This window comes from Mauremys reevesii, linkage group 9, assembly GCF_016161935.1.
Source record: "Mauremys reevesii isolate NIE-2019 linkage group 9, ASM1616193v1, whole genome shotgun sequence".
In the NCBI taxonomy this organism is placed as follows: domain Eukaryota; kingdom Metazoa; phylum Chordata; order Testudines; family Geoemydidae; genus Mauremys; species Mauremys reevesii.
Genome location: NC_052631.1, coordinates 97,809,142 through 97,817,057, shown reverse-complemented (window position 1 = coordinate 97,817,057; position 7,916 = coordinate 97,809,142). Strand labels below are relative to the sequence as shown.

At 44.3% G+C, this 7,916-nt stretch overlaps 1 long non-coding RNA gene across 2 annotated transcripts in view; it reads left to right on the top strand.

The window, feature by feature from the left end:
• Positions 1-4,081: 4,081 nt before the first annotated feature.
• The window catches only part of LOC120372482, a 121,377-nt gene continuing 117,542 nt past the window's right edge, over positions 4,082-7,916 (top strand). For both annotated transcript variants that reach the window (XR_005585003.1, XR_005585002.1), the window contains exon 1: positions 4,082-4,191. This is a non-coding gene — a long non-coding RNA (uncharacterized LOC120372482). The remainder of the gene's footprint in view (positions 4,192-7,916) is intronic.

The window sequence follows — 7,916 nt, the reverse complement described above, 5'->3', positions numbered from 1 at the left end:
TTCTACAGATGCCTACAAATCTGCCATGGTCCTCTCCTATTTCTGGCATTCTGCAGCAATTTACTCCTGAAGCAAAATATCCAGAATTTAGGTCTGATAATAAAAGCACTGGAACTGTCAGTCTGCTGCAAAGCTGGATGAGACTGGAACAATACAATGGTTTTTGGCAAAAATAAATTGAGCTAATTACTAAAATGGTCGCGCTACTTGCCCTGACTGTTTAATCACAGGATTCTGGACTCAATTGCATGCCCACAGCATTCCCTGACGTAAATGGGAACAACAGGCGTGTGCATCAGCTGAGAGAACGTTGCCCAGAGTAAAACCTGTCACATAGAGGGTGTGACCCGCACTTTGTGCATCCATTTACACTACTGCAAAGTGGGGTGGAAAATGCCTTCATTCCAATTTCACACCCACTTTGCAGCAGTGTCTATGACACCACAGGATGGTGGGTAACAGAAATTCAGTCTTTTGGCCAAACAAATTAATTTAGGCAAGTCACTTGTCTTGAGGAGAGAGCAAATTCAGATGAATGTGACAAGTATTGTGACTTTGTCACAAAGCATCACACCAAAGAAAACTGGGGAATTCTATAACAGGAGACAGATTGGGCCAAATGCACCCATGGTGTAATTTTATTGAAACCAGCAGAGCTACACCAGAGGTCACTTGGCCCACTCTGCAACTCTAGGCTGTTAGGTCACATGGCTATGTATGCTTGCTTTTCTGGTGTATCATTCTAACAGATGGAAAGGTGGATGGGTAATTAATGGACTGAGATGACAACAGGCCATCTTGTGGCACTGATTTCAAGCAGAATTCCTCATCTGAGGTTCTTCTTAAAAACATCTCCTCTGAAAACTGGTAGCATAACACGGCCCAGGATCTCTTTGCCCTTTGCTGGAGATTCCATGCTACAGCACCTGTTATGACTGATGCACTAAAGAACCATATTACAGCAATTACTAGTGACCGCCTGGGAGTTCAAAAGCTTCTTCTTGCTGGATTAGCACTAATGCTGGTCAGGAATTTTTCAGCGAAACATTTTTATACCAAAGCCCTCTGATTCATTAAAACCAAAATGTTTAGTGGAATGTGTTGGTTTCAATGAACATTTTGCGAGGAAGGTATTTCTGGTTAAGATGAGAGAGCCAGGGGCCCATTCCAGAAGAACTAAGATGCTTTCCTGGGATGGGGAAGATCCAGATTCAAGTCCCTGCCCTGAACCAGGCAGTGTAGGGAGTTGAACACAGGTTTCCCACATGCCAGTTGAGTGCACTAACCATGAGGATATTCTGGGGAGGGGCTCTGTCTTTCATGTTTTATCATTTAAATTTCTGAAAGATTTAATTGTTTTTCTGAGTCAGAATGAAAACAAATATCAGAGCCTTGAAACTTTTTTCCAAAACAGTATTCTTGTTTTCTGGCCAGCCCTATTTTCCACTTCCCAGAAGTAAACCAAAATATTGTAGAGAACTTGAAAATCCAAACTGTTAAAAATACCAGTCATTTGATAAGAGTGTCCTTCTTTAGAATATAAGTAATGCTAGTATCACGTCTCACTCTTTACAACTTCATTTACCCTCATCTCCTTTTCATTATTTGCAGGAGGCTAGCATCCTGCTCTTGGAATTTGGTGTTATGACGGCATCCTTAAAAATATGATTTCTATATTGTTCATCTCTCTACTGTCAATGTCAACCCACTGTAAATAAATAGACTCTGCTAAATTGTAATGCAAGTTTGTATTATTATCTTGCTACAATTGCAGACTTCATTATGGATCAAGAATACACAGATTGGCATATGCTATTTTTCAGTACGGTGGTAACACATTTCCAATACATTAGTGCTTGCATGCAGCGGTCATATTGCTCTTACCTGTATGTAGTATGAAAGGCCTTTACTCTTCTCTGTCTGGCAAGACATATGTTTGCTGATCTACTTACTGTAGCCAATCAAATCAGCTTGTTTTATACTCGATAAGTTATGCCTCTGCTTGCAGTGGTAGATTAAAGTCTTTCTCAGTGTTGCCTGAGACTGCATTGAACTGATCCCTTTAATGCCATTGACTATGCCTTTTCAGAAGTTTGTTCCTTTTTATTGTTTTCTGAGAACAAGGTAAACCCCCCCGTGAGCACACAGATTTCCTTATATCATAAAATGCCATTATACTGCATCTCAAGAACTGAAGTTTAACTGTGGGCAGATTCCATTTTCAGATAGCATTGTGGGGAGACTCTATTTTCAAAAGCATTAATTCAAACCACACTGATGCTCAACTGTTTTAAAAATAGGGGAATTTGCACATGTTTTTTATTAGAATACACATAAAACCAGAGTACAAAACAGTAGGTTTCAGCCATAAAAGAGAAAAGGAGAGGTAAATTTTATGACTAGTTCTTTATATTAATGAATCCACTTTTCCTGCTGAACTGAATGTGGATGAGTGAAAACACGGCAGTGGGGTTAGCCAGTGAGGTAGAGGAAGTGGTAGGGTTCAGAGTTCATTTCACAAGCCTTCTTCTGGGACAGAAATTGAGCCCTGGATGCTTGGTATCTTCTTTACTACCCAAACCACTAAGAGACATGTTCAGTCTAGTCAAATCACTGTTCTCAGGAAATCACTTCCTTAAATAACCATATGTTGAGGGTCTCACCTGTACTTCATGGGAAACAAATTTATGGGCCAGATCCATTCACTGTGTAATTCCACTGAAGTTGGATTCAGCTGGAATAAATGTCACTGAATGGAGTTACACCAGGAATGAGTTGTATGCACTGAAGCAAGAAGTGGGGTAGATGGCTTTAGTTAACAGTAACATCTGCAGATGGTGAGAGACTCCAATAGTCAAGGCACTGCAATCTCAGTGTTATGTGGGCACCTTAACCAGACACCCAGATCTCACATTTGGAAGCTCAGGTTTGCAATTAGGCATATAAACAAAGGTATTTACGGGCCAGAGTGCCAATGTCAATGTCCAAATGTGGGATTGGGACCGCTTTCCCACCACAAAAATTAGCTCAGAGAGAGAGAGAGAGAGAGAGAGAGAGTGTGTGTATATAGCTTTGGAACGGTGCTGCCTTCATCTGAAAACCGCTGGGAGGAAGAACTGAATATAAGCGATTGTGACAAGATGGACTGAGCCATCCAATGATTAGCAGAGAAGGGGTTAATTAATCCCCTCCCTCTGGCTACAAATGCCTGCTCTGAGCAGAGGGACTTGCAGGGTGGCAGGGCTGAGCCAGCTGTGGGGAATCAATTAATCCCCTTCAGCAGCCTATTAAGAGGGGAGCTAAGAGTCAGTCTAGGCAGAGGGTTAGAACTGGGAGGTGCTTAATAACCCACAGTTCAGACCCTTGCTTTGAGTTGAATGAGGCTGCACATAACTTACCTCTGGTTGAAGATTGCCCTGTGTCTCTTTGGCCCGTAATGAGATAGGATGCCATTTACATTTACACACTATTTTACAGGAAAAGACACCAGAAAGGTGGCAGCATAGCTGTGCAGAAACCCTGTGTGTTCCCCTGGGTCTGCCAGTGTGCTCTCACCCTGCAGCACAGGGCCTCTGCTGAGCCAGCAGCCAGGTCTGCTCCTAAGGAAAGAGGGGTGGGAGGGGTGGGTGAATGCTGCCGGGCGGCTAGCAGGTTAAGCTTTCACGCAAGAAAGCAGCTGGGGCCTGATTCTTCACGGCCTTGCCCTTTCTGTAGTTATTGCTCTGGTGTGAAATGCTACGCTGCTGAGTCAGTCAATGAGCGTGCAGGGTAGAGGAGCAGCAGGCTTCTTGGCTCTGTATAGAAGAGAGAAATTATTATAAGGGGGGAAAACAGCCCTCGAAACTGAGCATGAGTGTGCTGGGGAGTGAGTGCAAGCTGGGAGGTGCTGACTGAGGGAATTATCCAGGAAAAGTGACCAGAGGCGCAAGTGCAAGGCAGCTGGGTAAAGGAGGAAGTTTTCTGGGCGTCACCATTTCTCTTGCAGCGAGAGGCAGGTGGAGACGCACCTAGTTCTGGATAGTGGAAAGGGCAGGGGAACCCAGCGGTGTTTTGATGAATGTGCAGCTGCTGTCTGGATGCACTTGGAAGGTATTTAAAAGAAAAAGGAAGAACCAGCACGGGAATGAAAGCAGGCAGAAATCCAGGCTCGCGTCTTGTGTTCCCAGACATTCCAGCTAAAGTGGGAGAAAGGTAAGAAATGGGAGTAAAGGAGAGAAAATGGGAAATTTGATGTAAATGTGTATTTATCCCAGCGCTTGGTTTTGTGACTCTACAAATGGGCTCCCCAAGAGCTGGGAATCCTGTTGCAGTGATACTGCAGAGTCCAGACACGGGCTTTCAGGAGATGCCATGGACGCGGGTTCCAAGCAGGCTCTGCCCAACTCCCTTTTCTATCACTCCCCCTCTTCTTTGTGAAGAGTCTCATTAACACCTTCCAAAGAACAATTGGAGAGGCCAGGCAGAGAGTAGGAGGGGAAAGGACAAGTGGGAGGACTAAAGCAAATGATGGGAGATGCTTCTTCCTTTTGCTCTATCCAAGTTCTAGTGGCCAAACCCCACTCTGTGTTTGCTCTGCATTGCATCAACTCATGTCTTCGAATTGTATCAACCCTGTTATCTGCCTGGCACTGATCTACCTCCTTATGCTGCCGTGTCCATTTAATGGTGCTATCTAAATGATTGTTAATATCCAGAGTTTGTCACGCCTCTCTTAGTCCCGTGTACACAAGCGTTACAACCAATGTTATCAATCATGCTTTAATTGTTTAAACTTGACCCTGCCAAGGATTCTACCGCGCTATGGTAGATTATGATACAGTATAGCAGATCCTTGTCAAATAGAAACCATGTTCTAGTGCGTATTAATCAGCCAGATTACGTCTAACGATGGCCTCAACCAAATTCAAGCCCTGACTATAGAGAGTTGCTAATGTGAGTAAGACCTATGAGGGGCCAAAAGAAGGGGTAGCAAACTCCTGCTCTCCAAACCAGGCCACCACTAGTGGCCATTGGGGGTGGCAGACTCCGTGCCCTCTTGATAGTCAGGGAAACTAGGACGGAATAATGACAGCGGGAACAGTGCTATTGTTTTCTGTCTTGAGGTTCCAGTGGTTTTGGTTACAATGTGTTTCTTGTGGCTTTTTCCTCATTTCCACTTCACATATTAATGAAGTGCTGAACCCTATTCCGATTGAAGTTGATGGCAAAACTCTCATTGACTTCAGTGCAGCGGTTCTCAAACTAGGGCTGCCGCTTGTTCAGGGAAAGTCCCTGGCAGGCCGGGCCGGTTTGTTTACCTGCTGCGTCCCCAGGTTCGGCCGATCATGGCTTCCACTGGCCACAGTTCGCTGCTCCAGGCCAATGAGGGCTGCAGGAAGGGTGGCCAGCACGTCCCTCGGCCCTCACTGCTTCCTGCAGCCCCGATTGGCCTGGAGCGGCGAACCATGGCCAGTGGGAGCCGTGATTAGCTGAACCTGTGGATGTGTCAGGTAAACAAACAGGCCCGGCCCGCCAGGAGCTTTCCCTGAGCAAGCGGTGGCCCTAGTTTGAGAACCACTGCTTCAGTGACCAGCCTTGGTCAGCAATGTCTCTGTTTTGAGCCATTCTTCTGTAGTACATGTGGGTTTGTTTTATTCTGTCCATCAGACTCATTGCACTGATGTTTTCACTCTCTCTGGAGCAATATGTTGCATTCTTTTATGTACTATAGCAAATGTCTCCCAAGAGGAATTGCTCAACCAAAAGATTTAGCAACTTAGTCATGTTAAACCAGTCCTCCCCCTCTACCTGGCATAAACACGTGTATGTTTGCAGTGGTGTAGCTGTGTTAATGCCAGAATACAAGAGAGACAAGGTAGGTGAGGCAGTATCTTTTATTGGACCAACTTCTGTTGGTGGAAGGTGGAAGTTTTGAGCTTCACAGAGCTCTTCAGATCTGGGGAAGGAAATCAGTGTCTGAACTAAATACAAATTGGGACAGATTATTAAGCATAAGGACTTAACATGTTGTAGGAGACCACTTAAAAAGGAGTTAAGCACAACAATCAGAGGGGTAGCCGTGTTAGTCTGGATCTGTAAAAGCAACAAAGAATCCTGTGGCACCTTATAGACTAACAGACGTTCTGCAGCATGAGCTTTCGTGGGTGAATACCCACTTCTTCAGATGCAACATCTTAAGCATAAGGGACCCTATTCAAAGCCTTTCTAATTCTGCAATCTACCAAGGATTTTCTGTGTACAGAAATGTCAGTGAATGTATAAAGATTCTCCCAGAAATTGCTCCTGCAGGGATTGCTACTCCATTGCAGCAGAATTACAGAGGAACAGTGGGCTCTTGTTAGGATATGGGCAAAGGACTATTTTGGTAGGCAAAGGGTGACCAGAACCAAACTTCTATTTCTATCACCTGAGAGAAGAAAAAGGTACAATGCAAAGCGGGATCCTGAAGGCAGAGTCTTGTAGTCACTGGAACTTCACAGGGCCACCTGTGAGGATCCCCTGGCAGGATCAGGGCCTAAAAATTGTAACTCTCTAAAATATTTCATACAGGTATGTATGTTCCTGTTAGTTCTGAATGAAGACCCCTATTGACTTCAGTGAGCCCTTGATCAGGCCTTAATACAAAAATCTTTATCTTCAACAGGCTTTTGCAGTATTTCATCTTCTGCCTATTTATTAACCTGGGCAAGGACCTATGGTATTTACAGAGTGACCCCTTTGCACCTGCTGGTGAGCTGGTGCTGCATTTCTACATGCTTTGGTGGAACAGGAGGTGGCTACAATTCTTAGTTTTTATGTTTAACATAGAAGATCTTGCTCCAGACACTGATGTTCTCAACTACATCTCTGACCAGAGGCTCCCTGCCTCATTTACTTAGATTGTAAGCTGTTTGGGGTCAGGGGCTGCCTCTTCTGTTCTGTTTGTTTAGTACCTAGCGCAATGGGTCCTGGTCCATGACTATGGGTCCTCAGGGCTACCACAATACAATTAATAACTTAGGGCCAAATCTTGACCCTGTGGAAATCGGTGGGTGTTTTCCTATTGATTACAGTGTGATCAAGGTTTGACAAATAGTTCAATAAGCCCATGTAGTTGGGTCTCTGACTTCTGGATACAATATTGACCTGTATAAAACTCCTGAAGTGTAAGAAAAAAAGATGGGGTAGGCAGTGCACAGTTTGGCTTGCTGCTCTCTGCCTTAGAGCTTGAAGAACAAACCTGGGCTAGTATAAAAAAGCCAAGCTTGAGTGTAACTATTCTTATCTGCATTGCATGGTAAGAGAATTTTCCTTCTAGGCTACCATTTGAAGATTTAATTTAAATAAGGGGGAAAATGGATTTTGAGATTTAATATTGGAAAATTGGAACTGGATGTGGAAAACCAGAAATAATCTCAACTTTTGCTGACTTTTATAAACAACTTTATAAAAGTCAGAATTGGTCTTCTGTGACCTTGGACAGCTTGAACTACAAGTGTCTGCATTACAGATCCCGTGATATCAAACCAAGGATCCAATTGCCACATGCCATGGTTGGCCCCCACTCCTAGGTCTAGGTGGGGTGACCAGATGTCCCGATTTTATATGGACAGTCCCAATATTTGGAGCTTTTTCATATATAGGCACCTATTACTTCCCACCCCATCCCGATTTTTCACACTTGCTATCTGGTCACCCTAGGTCTAGGGCCTTCTATAATTGTTTCTGTAGGGCACTCTCCCCTTCAGGATGTGATTGTGAAGGCAAACTGAGCCCCACAGGCTCCTGATTGTGGAATTTCCTGGGCACAGGGTCTGGCTCACGGAAAACAGAATAGCTAAGTCATTAGAATTTTGATAACTATCTTGTACTGTTCCCAGTTGAGGCAACTTACCATCTTTCTCTCTCTCTCTCGTGCAAACTCAACATCACAATTT